The following is a 13,498-nucleotide window of genomic DNA, read 5'->3' as shown; positions in this document are numbered from 1 at the left end:
ATGTGTTTTTGAAATGAATGAATTAATAAATAACTTACATCAGGTATATAAAACCTTAATGGAGGCGTTTGGATGTTTTTAAGGGCTTTATAGGCAGATTAGGGCGGCTCCCATAGACAACAACAAAAAAAACATCTGCCGTCATGTCTTTCATAATAATTGTGAATGATAGGCATAATTCCAAAAAAGTGCAGTTCCCCTTTAATAATGTCATTAATTTGTGGATACACACAAAAAAAACATACTTGGAAGAATAATAAGTATATACATAGATTATATGTCATTAATTATATGTATTTATTTTGACATAAATATTAGTAGTAATATTTTTTTTTCATCATGAATTATTGTGAAAATTTGATAATAAAATACATTTGTAGATTTCCAACAAACGTTTGTGTAATCCTGCTATGAAGAATATTAACATAATGAGGAGAAATATTTTTTGTATTTTATTATCTCGACTATTATTGTTCGGAATGCAGCTATTGTTTTTGTTCAAATTATTACGTAATTGGCTAAAACACGTTTCATAACCTCAATGTGTATTTTAGGGAAAAAGTTTAAATAAACACTTTTTCTGCTTGCCATAACCTGAATTCGCCTTTTCTAATAAATGCACATTATCAACATTGAATTTTCACTTTTAACATGGGTGCATTGATTAAAAGCAGATTTTTTTTAAAAACGCCATACAGAACATGACACCCACACTCCATCGCTTAGATGTGCACTCTATTGCAGTCGGCAGGAGAAAATTATGTCCGTATATTTAAAAATGCGGTCCGGATTTTATCACTTTTTATTAACCTCATTAAATTATTAATCTGAGCAACAGAATATGAATTGAAGTCGAATCAATGTAATCATAGAAGCCCTAATTATTGCTGTAAAAATGTAAATATTTCATAATTTACTATATATATATTAGTATATTTTTTCGAGTATGCTGTATGTAGTATATAGGTATGCGAAAGTATTTATTTTGTGAGGTTTTTAAGATCCGTCTGTGGAGTTTGCATGTTCTCCCCGTGACTGCGTGGGTTCCCTCCGGGTACTCCGGCTTCCTCCCACCTCCAAAAACATGCACCTGGGGATAGGTTGATTGGTAACACTAAAATTGGCCCTAGTGTGTGAATGTGAGTGTGAATGTTGTCTGTCTATCTGTGTTGGCCCTGTGATGAGGTGGCGACTTGTCCAGGGTGTACCCCGCCTTGTGCCTGAATGCAGCTGAGATAGGCTCCAGCACCCCCCGCGACCCCAAAAGGGACAAGCGGTAGAAAATGGATGGATGGAGGGTTTTTTTTTTAAATACCATAGCAGTGATTCTCTAACTGTGGTGTGGGTACGCCAAAGAATCACTTGATTAAAGTACACTGTTTTATAATCCCATATTCAAACTGTGTGTATTGTTAGAGTGGCAAACGAAATAACAACCCTAGACCTGGAGCGTCACAACGGCTGGGATGGCGGATGAAGGCTGCAGCAGAAAAGGGTCTCCAGTAGTCTTGGACTCCATGCCACTGGACCCTGACCCGGATTTGCCAAGGATTGTGTGGTGACTGTCTGTGCACCAGTCTCCCCACATTAAACAAAGTCACGCACAGGCATCCTCCATAAAGGGATACCTCCCTACCAGGAGGATCGTCATACTCGTTTCGAGTGACCGCCGATGATGATGATGACTTAAAGAGCCAAGTGTTTTTTGAGGTAATGCACTGTACTACAGAATATATACCAAAACCTGTTGCTGGACAGTTAAACTACAAAAATGTAAACGTCGTTTAAAAGGAAAAATCCAAGCTGATAAAATCCCAACCACCTTGGAATGGGTATAAATAACTGATACAAATTTAAATATATATATATACATATACAGTACGGGCCAAAAGTTTGGACACACCTTCTCATTCAATGTGTTTTCTTTATTTTCATGACTATTGTAGATTGTCACTGAAGGCATCAAAACTATGAATGAACACATGTGGAGTTATGTACTTAACAAAAAATGGTAAAATAACTGAAAACATGTTTTATATTCTAGTTTCTTCAAAATAGCCACCCTTTGCTCGGATTGCTTTTTTGCACACTCTTGGCATTTTCTCGATGAGCTTCGAGAGGTAGTCACCTGGAATGGTTTTCACTTCACAGGTGCGCTTGAAGCTCATCGAGAGAATGCCAAGCGTGTGCAAATAGAATAGAATGCAAAACATGTTTTCAGTTATTTCACCTTTTTTTGTTAAGTACATAACTCCACATGTGTTCATTCATAGCTGTGATGCCTTCAGTGACAATCTACAATATAAATAGTTATGAAAATAAAGAAAACGCATTGAATGAGGAGAAGGTGTGTCCAAACTTTTGGCCTGTACTGTATATATTTCTAAATTTAAAAAAGGTATCCAGTAATATTCCCCTGAAAACCTGGGACGTTATGGGAGGTTTAAAGTAAAAAGGTCTGAAGCATAAAGCAGAACAGCAAATACAAATGTACAGCAATTATTTCTTATAGACAGACGCATGACCTGCTGAGCTATCAATTTATGATTTCCGTTAATAAATGTGCACCTTGACCACATCAGCATCAGTCTAGTCCACAATAAGGTTTACTCGTGAAGGATGCACGGTGTTGCAATGTTTACATTAGTCTGCAAACTAACTGGTGTCACAGCCAAACAAATCCTCCAACATCGAATTCCTTGTAATGTATTCTTAAATATTGTTCCTTAGCCATAACCAACATACAAACAACTTAACAGATGCTTTCGGGAACAGGTAACCAGAACTGAATGAATGATTAATACGCACACTTTTAATGAAGTCTACGTCCTATTGTGTCCACTAAAGTACTTACATTCTTGGCCAGCCGTGGACCCCAAACTCCCTTTTTCCGTCTCCAAACAGCTTCCCTCCAAGAGAACAATCCACAGAAGGCGGCGGTGTTTATTTGCTCAATGACAGTTGTGTGACTGAGCAGGTCCACGCACTCCTCGCGTCTCTTCTCTTCTCTTCCACGGAGCGTGGGTCGTTCGTGAACGAGCGGCCGTTTACAAATAGCTCTTTGAAAGGAACGACGCTTCCCAGCTCGTCCAAGAGCACAAAGGTGCTGGCTCTTTGAAGTGAAGGAGCCATGTATTGTTTTTGGCCACTTCCTATTTTTTTTTTGTCTGTTAAGGCCGCACGTGATTGGTCAAAATGAGGAAAAAGGGGAGGGGCCAGAACAGGAAGAAGGTACACGAATAGAGGTTAAAGTTTAAAAAGTTAAAGTACCAACGATTGTCACACACACATTAGGTGTGGTGAAATTTGTCATCTGCATTTGACCCATCTCCTTGATCACCCCCTGGGAGGTGAGGGGAGCAGTGAGCAGTAGCAGTGGCCACGCCCGGGAATCATTTTGGTGATTTAACCCCCAATTCCAACCCTTCATGCTGAGTGCCAAGCACGGAGGTAATGGGTCCCATTTTTATAGTTTTTGGTATGACTCGGCCGGTGTTTGAACTCACAACCTACCGATCTCAGGGCGGACATTCTAACCACTAGGCCAGTGTTTTTCAACCTTTTTTGAGCCAAGGCACATTTTTTGCGTTGAAAAAATGCGGAGGCACACCACCAGCAGAAATCATTAAAAAACGAAACTCAGTTGACAGTAAAAAGTCGTTGTCGCAAATGTTTGATATGAATTCAAACCATAACCAAACATGCATCACTATAGCTCTTGTCTCAAAGTGGGTGTACTGTCACCACCTGTCACATCACACCCTGACTTATTTGGAGTTTATTGCTGTGTTCCTGTGTGTAGTGTTTTAGTTCTTGTCTTGCGCTCCCATTTTGGTGGCTTTTTCTCTTTTTTTGGTATTTTCCTGTAGCAGTTTCATGTCTTCCTTTGAGCGATATTTCCCGCATCTACTTTGTTCAAGCAGTCAAGAATATTTCAGTTGTTTTTATCCTTCTCTGTGGGGACATTGTTGATTGTCATGTCATGTACGGATGTACTTTGTGGACGCCGTCTTTGCACCACAGTAAGTCTTTGCTGTCGTCCAGCATTCTGTTTTTGTTTACTTTGTAGACAGGTCAGTTTTAGTTTTGTTCTGCACTTCCTTCCCTAGGCTTCAATGCCTTTTCTTAGGGGCACTCACCTTTTGTTTATTTTTGGTTTAAGCATTAGACACCTTTTTACCTGCACACTGCCTCCCGCTGTTTCCGACATCGACAAAGCAATTAGCTACCGGCTGCCACCTACTGATATGGAAGAGTATTACACGGTTACTCTGCCGAGCTCTAGACAGCACCGACACTCAACAACAACACATCATTTGCAGATTATAATTACTGCTTTGCAAAAAATATTTTTAACCCAAATAGGTGAAATTAGATAATCTCCCACGGCACACCAGACTGTATCTCACGGCACACTAGTGTGCCGCGGCACAGTGGTTGAAAAACACTGCACTAGGCCACTGAGTAGGTGGGGTAAATAATTGATTTGCATCATTGATTAGTAAACGTCAATAATCGTTAATCGATGTATTTATTGTAAATAGACTAATTGCAGACAGTTCTAAAATGTGGCTGACTGCAGCGAGTCACCTAACCGAGAGATCTGACCATGCATTTCCTTTGTTATCGGGCACTTATGGTCCAGTTTTGCAAACATTTTCATGAATTTTAATTAATTTAACTGTTTATAATTCCAAATGAATTATTTTTTTAAAGTTGCAAGTGATAAAACACAATAAATATATTGTGTTTTTGTTTATAATATTAAACAAAATCTCGTTGACATGTATGACTTAAGTGTTATTATGACAATAAAAGGAATTGATTGATTGAATGATTGATTGATTGATTGATTGATAAACGCTTATTTAGTGAAATGAAAAAAAAAGTACATGTACATACAATATACATAAATTAAAGATGCATTAATTATTGATTTGTAATCGAATCGTATCACCTGAATCGTAATCGAATCGTGTGGTGACCAAAAATTCCCACCTTTATACACAACGAGCTATGCTGGAAAAAGTAAGTGACGTATATTTATATAGCGCTTTTTTTTCCCAAGTAATTAGTTACTTTCCCCCAAAAAAGTATATGAACTAGTAATGTATTTACTCCTTTAAAAATGTAATTAATTACCATGCCACGGAAAGTTGCTAAGCAAAAAATGAGCGGTCACAATATAAGACTAGATTTGAGGAAATATACTGAAAACTAGTGAAATTAACTAGCTGCGTGGACAATTTTACGTGATAAGACATCTTAAATAAATATTTGTATATAAATTAACAGGACCTTGAAGGTAGAAATCTGTATTTTATTCTGAAAACAATCATTATTCCATTTCGAATTAAGTATCCGCGAGACGCTGCAGAATCTTTAAACAAAATGTTCTATGTGAAGTGAAACCGAAATACCTTATTTGAATAGTTATTTTCTTTATTTTAACATTTTTGAACTAGAAAATAAAAATATATAATTATTCATGCTAAAATTAAGATTAGTCACTGACTACAAATAAGTAAATAGCTCTTAAAACGAATTAACTTCTAAACAGCTACCATGAGAAATAAACCCAAAATAACAAGAAATTAAGTAAAATAAAATGTAAGAAGTATTTGACAATATATAAAACAGAAATTAAAAAAAATTAACTAAAGGCATAATTACCAAAACACCTAACAAAAAACACAAAAAATGTACAAAAGCAGGCCTCAAATTTTTACTTTTTTAGGTCAAGGCAAGTGTTGCCTCAAAGTAGGGCTCATATTTTAGGGGACCAAGTATTCATATTATCATATTATGCTCCTTCCAGTGCTGTTGTTTTTAGTTTTAGTTTATATCCAATCAGAATTCAGCTATCTTATGCTGTACAAAATCTGCCCGAGGCCTTCAGAATCAACAATGCAGGCGTCTATGCACTGTAAGTGAACGGACACATACAGTTGATAGATAATTTCCATAGCCAATCAGATTACGAGTTGTTGTCAGGAAGGCCTTCTACCTGGCCTCACTAAATGTGTTTCTGTATAGTATTTATCTTGCAATGGTCATGTGGTGACATCAATTATGGTATTTTGAGAGATAATCTTTGAAGTCGGACATCACTGAAGGCCTAAGTGGGAAACGCCCGGCCCGCCACTGACTTTTACTGAAATCCTTTAACAAAATTTTATTTTAAAAACATATATACATACACCTGCTCAGTGGCCTAGTGGTTAGAGTGTCCGCCCTGAGATCGGTAGGTCGTGAGTTCAAACCCCGGCCGAGTCATACCAAAGACTATACAAATGGGACCCATTACCTCCCTGCTTGGCACTCAGCATCAAGGGTTGGAATTGGGGGTTAAATCACCAAAAATGATTCCCGGCGCTGCTGCTCACTGCTCCCCTCACCTCCCAGGGGCTGAACAAGGGGATTGGTCATTTGCAGAGGACAGATTTCACCACACCTAGTGTGTGTGTGACAATCATTGGTACTTTAATTAATTTAATTTGATTAAGTAGAAAGTTGAATGTGCGTATGAAACCAACACAAGCAATATAAACAAAGTAATACGGCAGAAACAAAATAAGACTATGAATAAATACAAATAAATGGGCGGGCGGGCGGGCGTTTGGAGGACTCCCGGGAGGATCGGCGGGCCAGCTTTAGTGTTAATTTGATATCGCCTCAAGGGCCAAGTGAATTTACACGGCGGGCCAAATTTGGCCCGCGGGCCAGAGTTTGACACCCATGCTGTAGAATAAAGGTATTTTTCTGCAGAACTGTTTGCATCGTCACTTTATTAAAAGTGGTTGATCTTAACAATTTAGAAAAAACCTGTAAAATAATGGTATTTTTCTGTGGAACTGCCAGTATTGTCACTTCATTAAAGGTGTTTGATCGTAATAATTCGGAAAAACTCTGTAGAATAAAGGTATTTTTCTGCAGAACTGTTTGCATCGTCACTTTATTAAAGGTAGTTGATTTTAATAATTTAGTAAAAATCTGTAAAATTACGATATTTTTCCGCAAAACATTTCATGAAAATTTCTGTAAATATAATATTTTTTATCATTATTTGGTTTACAATGTTTTACTTTAATTTTATGGTTTTCGTTTGGCATCCGTAGCTGCCAGTAGATGACCGTTTTTTTACAGAATTTTTTTTTACAGTGTAGGACTGCACGGCTATGGGCAAAATAATAATCAAGATTATTTTTATCAACATTGAAATTAATAAATAATAATATTTGTGTTTTTGTCCATTAAGTCCATGAAGTTGCCGCCATGTTTCCCGAGCCGAACGGCTCTAGTGCGCATGTGCAGATGCTGTGGCGCTTCAGTATTCAGGAAGTAAGCAGTTGCCTAAAATGCATTAATAAATTAAGTTTTTTCAGTAATTAAAAATGTAAACCATATTACTAACCCATATTACTAACCATCTGGAATTTTACCGTGGTTTATCATTATACCATTTATCGTTACAGCCCTAGTTACAATTGTCCATTAACAAGTAATACGTCAAGGGTGGTCATAACATGTTCTTGCCGTCAATGCTGGTCAATTTTTTAGGGCATTACGGCAAGTAACAAATGTAAATGTTGGTTGACATACTCATGCTGCTTTTTCTTTTGGAAGTGGGAATGTACAAATAATACACACAAACAAAGATTAATACTTTTTGTCTAAATTATATTATTGTTTGTTTTTGTTTTCTATAAGTACCGTAAATTTCGTACAATAAGTCACACTTTTTTCTATGCTTTCAACCCTTCAGTTTATAAGACAAAGCAGCTTTTTTATAGATTTTTCTTCACTGGCAGCTATAATAAAAACAATGATGTATATATGAAAACAAACAAGCAAAAACACTGGCAGAGTGTTTTATTGTTTATGCTTTGGCGCCCTTTTGGACGAGTTTGCTCAGTGCAAGTGCTGCAGTGTCCTTCCATTTACTGGCAGTACTTTTTTTTTTCAGTTCTCTAGCCGTCCATAGCATTTGTACTCGTATGGATTCTTCTTTTACAATATAACTAAAACTGTTTGTACATAACCGTCCCATGTGTGATGTCTGTAGGAGTGTTTTCATGCAGAGTTGTAAGTGCTACTGTAATGTAATGATGCTAGCGTCGTTAGCATTAGCTAATATGATAACACGTTTACCAGTGTCTGCGTTAGTATTATTAACTGACAATGACATTCATTTGGTATTGTTTCAGTTTCACAAATTCCTCAGTAAATTTCCCAAAATGTCACCGTGGAGTTATTGAGTCTGTTTAGCTGATTGGAGAGCTAGCTTCCACAGCTAGTGGGTTAATGACAATGACTTCTGTTTTGTTTAATCAGCCGTTTTACTGCCCTGTTACAGGCACCATTTGGAAACAATTAAGGTATGTAAATAAACATTTACAAAAAAATTACTGTGTATATAACTCATTTCACAACGTATATATCTGCGGCTTATAGTCCGGTGTGGCTAATATATTGAAAAACACTTTTTTCTTCTACAATTTAGTAGGTGCGGCTTATATCACGGTGCACTCTATAGTCTGAAAAATATGGTAGTTTTTTTGTCTCAATCTGTTCCATGCTGAGCATATAAATAAAGCTGTATAAATAATAAACATTACCTATATTAATATTTGTTCTTAAGAAATCCATTCTACATGTATTTTGTTAATAAAACCCGCATCTAAAAGGGGCTGTTTGGGAACAGAAAGAGTCATATTTTTTTAGGCAGCCGAGCCAAATGAAACGGCTCCCTTGAAAAAGCTGAAATTCCCATTCTGGCCAGTCAACAGACTGGAGCTACTCCCAAACGAGAGGAGGCCACGCCTCCATCCAGCATGAGCCTCTCATTTCTGACTGCTACTGACAGGATGCATGCTTTGATTGCATGGATTGAAAATATGTTTTTTATTTTATTTTTTAATGTGACTTTGTTGTTTTTATCTTATTTATTTAGCTTATGTGTTAGCCAACTCCTATATGCTGCAGCACTTTTGAGATTTTTCTGGAATGCATGACCAAGAACAATTATTATTATTATTATTATTATGTCATACTTTAACATATATAATGTAGAGTTTGCTTAGTGCTTAGTTTTGTTATAAACTAAAGTCATCTATTATGCAAATTAGGTTTGGACAACAATATGTTTACTTGTTTAAAATGAACCCCATTAGTTGCTACACAATAGCCACTAATCTTCCTGGGGTCCATCACCCTATGTGTCTTTCCAGCCTATTTATGAGCACCATATGAGCGCAAATGTTATCTTCCTTACTTGTTTGCTCCACTTTGAAGAGAAAATGCACTGAAATGGTCGGTTTGGGATTTTTTTTTTCATGGCGTCATCAACAATAACCATTCTTCTTCAAGGACATATATAGTAGTCGATGAGCCCAATCTGTGTATACGATCAGGCTTCACTACACATTTTAAAATAAAGCTTGGCAACCAGCCGACTGTTAGCTGTAAATCTGATCATTTGGTTTTTCTTCAGTGAATAGGCTAAACCAGGGGTCACCAACCTTTTTGAAACCAAGGGCTACTTCTTGGGTACTGATTAATGCGAAGGGCTACCAGTTAGATACACACTTAAATAAATTGCCAGAAGTAGCCAATTTGCTCAATTTACCTTTAACTCTGTTATTATTAATAATTAATGATATTTATGTTTGTGGAAACACTGATCATCTTCATGATTTCTCACAATAAATATATATAGAAACAGATAAATATCAATATGCAACACTTTATTTTTATATTTTCTCTAAGTGCACATTTTTCAAATTGAACATTTTCAAATGATCACTTCTAAGACAGTCTTGTGAAATCACAATATCCCATTTTAACTAGCTAGCCACTAACATTTTTTAACAAATCATGAATTACTTTGCACCATGATTGTACAAATAATAACTCATGTAAAATACAAAAGTAAACTCTCAAATTTTTAAATCATGTCACACTTTGAACTGGACACCAAATCTGTTATCTGTTTCTTTGTCAGTTAGTGGGAAGCCTGGCATTGCATGCTGTTAACTAGTGTGTTGTACTCTGGTGTGTAACTTGACATTGCAACTCTGAGTGAGTCTTGCAGATGTGCATCAGTGAGGCGTGTTCTGTGTTTGTTCTTGATGAAGTTCATGTCAGAAAAGGCTGATTCACAAAGATAAGATTTTTCCTCATTGTTTGCGGAACCTTCTTAATCTTTTGGACATATTTTCACAGCAATCTGGCCTTAAGCTTAATTATGATAAATGTAAAATGTTAAGGATCGGAAATCTAAAGGGAACGTCCTTTCGAATGGAATGCAAAGTGCCTGTTTTGTGGACAGATGGACCAGTTAACATACTTGGTGTTGTTGTCCCAGAAAATCTGGAAGATCTAGGCTCAGTAAATTATGATAATCGACTAAGAAAGCTGTACAAAATTATGCAATTATGGAAAGGGAAATCCCTAACCTTGTATGGTAAAATGTCTATTGCCAACTCTTTAATTATTCCTCTATTTATTTATTTGTTTTTGTCATTACCAGCTCCATCACAAAACTTTTTTAAGATTTATGAGCGGAGGGTCTTCAATTTTGTCTGGAACGGCAAACCAGAAAAGATTAAAAGAAAGGTTTTGTACAAAGAGTATGAATATGGGGGCCTGAAACTTCTCAACCTTGAAGCTATGTGTCTGTCTTTAAAAGCATCAATTGTTCCAAAGATGTATTTAAACATTGAGTGGTACACACATGTCCTGTTGGACAAAGAACATGTACTGTATCAAAAGAAATTGTATCCTTTTTTACAAGTGATCCCCTCCCAGAGAGTCTGCTGGGAAACATGGCGGGGTTCATAAAGGAAACAATCCACTCATAGTGGTGTTTTCAATTTTATGTGCCAGAAAAAAAGAGACGATATTTTGCAGCAGTTAATATGGATGAACTCTAATATTGTAAAGCCTTTCTTTTGGAAAAATATGTTTGAAAGAGGAATCATTTTTGTCAATGATATTATCAATGAGAATGGTAAAATTATGAAGTATGATGAATTTAGAGCTATGTATGGTGATGCTTGCTCAAGCTTTTCATTTTATCAACTAACTGGAGTAATTGGAAAAAGATGGAAACAAATAATTAATTATGGAACTACTAAATTATTAGTTTGTAAACCTCTAATAAGAAATTCTATTTGGCAAAAAGGAACTAAAATAAATAGAAAAATATATAATTTTTATTTAATAAAGAAATCATTGAAGGCTGCCTCATACAACACAAATGGAAAATGGGAGGACTTTTTTGACTGCCCGTTGCCATGGGATGCCATATTCAAACTAATCTATAAAACCACTATCGATGTGCAAAATCGTTATTTTCAAATTACAATTATTTATAACTTCTTACCCACAGGGAAAATGTTAAAATTATGGAATATGACAGAGTCAGATGATTGCCAATTTTGTTGTCAGGAGCCTGAATCCACCCTGCATTTGTTTTGGTATTGTCATATTGTGTCTTTGTTTTGGGTGGAAGTTGAAAAAATGTGTTTAAGGATTGGTTTGTTTATGAAGCTTAATGTGGTTTCTGTTATTTTAGGAGAGTTCATTGACAATCATGATTTAGTCAATTTAATTATAGTACTCGGTAAAATGTTTATTTTTAAGGCCAAAAACAGATATTCACTTAGTATTACTTTCTTTAAAACATTTATTCAGTATTTTCTAACTTTAGAAAGTTACATGGTTGAAAACGATAATGATGCCAAAAAACATTTAAAAAAAGATGAGAAGTCCTCAAAGGCTTATTTTGAAAGTATAATTATGTTTATAGATTATATGATATCTGTTGTTGTGTTCCCTAATTTGAGTGACCTGGACATAATCTGGACTGTACATAAATGCTTATTTTGAAAATGTAATTATGTTTATAAATTATATGCAATCTGTTGTGTTCCCTAATTTTTTTCTGTGTACATGAATGAAGGTGTGTGTTGCTGAGTCCGACTTGGACATTATCTGGACTGGGCCTGGTTTAAAAAACCCTTTAAACAAATCTAATTTCATTGACAACCTGGTCTGTTGAAGATAAGGACCTTTTTTAAAAAATAAAATAAAATAAGATAAATAAATAAAAAACATTTTCTTGGATAAAAAAGAAAGTAAAACAATATAAAAAAAAATTACATAAAAAATAGTAATTAATGAAAATGTTAGTGGACCAGCACCCTATACAATCATGTGTGCTTCAGGGACTGTGTCCCTTGCAGATGTGTTGTCTATGTTGTGGGAACCAGAATATTGGTAGCAGAAAGAAATAACCCCTTTTGTGTGAGTGGGTGTGGATGAGTGGGCATGGGGGAGGTTGTTTGGGTTGATGCACTGATTGAAAGTGTATCTTGTGTTTTTTCTATGTAGATTTAATTAAAAAAATAAAAAATAAAAAATAAAATAAAATATATATATATTTTTTTAATTTTTATTTTTTTTTTATTTTTTTTTTAGAACAGGCCCGCGGGCGACTCATCTGGTCCTTACGGGCGACCTGGTGCCCGCGGGCACCGCGTTGGTGACCCCTGGGCTAAACTAACATGGCGTTGCTGTTAAAATAAAGTATAATGTTAGCACTTTAGCACAGTGGTCCCCAACCTTTTTGTAACTGCGGACCAGTCAACGCTTGAAAATTTGTCCCACGGGGCAATTAAATTTTTTAAAAATTATTATTATTTATTTTTTTTGTCATTAAAAAATACAATCATGCGTGCTTACGGACTGTATCCCTGCAGACTGTATTGATCTATATTGATATATAATGTAGGAACCAGAATATTAATAACAGAAAGAAACAATCCTTTTGTGCGAATGAGTGTGAATGAGTGTAAATGGGGGAGGGAGGTTTTTTGGGTTGGTGCACTAATTGTATGTGTATCTTGTGTTTTTTATGTTGATTTAATTAAAAAAAAACAACAAAAAAAAAACATTGTGGGGACCACTGCTTTAGCACACATAGCTATGCCAATGTTGCTAACGTTTGCGTTCTCCTGTCCCAAAGTGAAACGTTGCTGTTTGCATTTGTTGGGCAAGTGCATAGTTACAGTGTGTATGTAAAAAGCGCTGTCTTACCTAATTAGGCATGCATGGACAAACACAGCTCATTCACATTAAAGCTACAGACACACAACCTGACGTGTTCCTAGTGGAGCTTACTAAAACGTTTCAAAAACGGTCTAAATTCCAGCATAAAGGCTAGATTCTGAACAGCACTCTTCGAGCCTCAACACACATTACTTTCATCATGAACGGCCTTCAGCTCATCAAAGCCCTGCTCCCCCCACCATCACCCTCCCCACCAATGCCAGCACTTCATTAAAGGAGTTAAAGGACTCAAAGGACTCCAAGGACATCATAGGACTGTAAAGGCCCTCTCCATCCGAGAAGAGGATGTACGCCGGCAGTTCTTGAAGCTGAATACGCGGAAGGCCCCCGGGCCGGATGGTGTCTCCCCCTCCACTCTCAGACA

General features: G+C 36.3%; 1 protein-coding gene across 3 annotated transcripts in view; it reads right to left on the bottom strand.

The window, feature by feature from the left end:
• The window catches only part of sema4ba (sema domain, immunoglobulin domain (Ig), transmembrane domain (TM) and short cytoplasmic domain, (semaphorin) 4Ba), a 179,321-nt gene that overhangs the window by 140,147 nt on the left and 25,676 nt on the right, over positions 1–13,498 (bottom strand). For 2 of the 3 annotated variants that reach the window (XM_062042552.1, XM_062042554.1), the window contains exon 1: positions 2,855–3,070. The exons of the other annotated variant lie outside the window; for it this stretch is intronic. The gene's annotated coding sequence lies outside the window, so the exon portion shown is untranslated. Of the gene's footprint in view, positions 1–2,854; positions 3,071–13,498 lie in introns of those variants that run through there. 3 annotated transcript variants of the gene reach the window in all.

The sequence above is a fragment of the Entelurus aequoreus genome, linkage group LG03 (assembly GCF_033978785.1).
Source record: "Entelurus aequoreus isolate RoL-2023_Sb linkage group LG03, RoL_Eaeq_v1.1, whole genome shotgun sequence".
NCBI classification, from domain to species: Eukaryota; Metazoa; Chordata; class Actinopteri; order Syngnathiformes; family Syngnathidae; genus Entelurus; species Entelurus aequoreus.
Note: the sequence above shows the minus strand (reverse complement) of the source record. Positions and strands in the feature narration are given on the sequence as shown.